Raw genomic sequence first — 704 nt, forward strand, 5'->3', positions numbered from 1 at the left:
CACAGAGTAGGCGAGTGGTCACCAGGGGTCACGGTGTATGTGTGTGCGTGTAGGGGGAAACTCGGGGGCCCAGCCCGGGGGTGGCGGCCAGTTCTGTATCCTGATGGCAGTGCTGGGCACGCGAGCCTACACAGGTGACAAAATGACACCGCCTTCTACCCACACGCTGCACCAGGGTCAGTGTCCCGGTCCTGGCTTGGCGTCCACCGTGTCACAGGGGACTAGCCACCAGGGGCGCTGGGAGAGGAGCCCAGAGGCAGAGCCGCTGCCCTCGACCAGCCGCATCGCTCTGCTCCACTGAGCGTCGCAGGCAGAAGGATGGCTCAAGGATGCCCCCTCCTAGGGGCTTTGAGGCCGGGACACGGCCCTGGACTAGCTGGACCCTGAGTCAATCGCAGGCTCCTTGTCAGGGTCAGGCAGAGGTCGGGGTCAGAGAGCTTGGTGGGTCCCCAGGCCATCACTCTCTCTCTCTCTCTCTCCCCTCCCAGCATCTGGTCCTCAGGCCCCAGCACTGGGCTCAGGGATGTGCTGCTGGCCTGCTTTGTTTTCCCCCCATTGTGTTCAGCAGTCTGCATGTGTCCCTACATTGCACTGCATCTGTTTCAGCCACCAACCTCCTCAGCTGAGACCCTTCCAGGTCCTGGTGGTGCCGTCCCACGTCTTGACTGCAGATCCGAGGGTGCCTGGGTCGGGGCGGGGGGGGG

This window comes from Lipotes vexillifer, unplaced genomic scaffold (genome assembly GCF_000442215.2).
Source record: "Lipotes vexillifer unplaced genomic scaffold, Lipotes_vexillifer_v1.1 scaffold1063, whole genome shotgun sequence".
Lineage (NCBI taxonomy): Eukaryota > Metazoa > Chordata > Mammalia > Artiodactyla > Lipotidae > Lipotes > Lipotes vexillifer.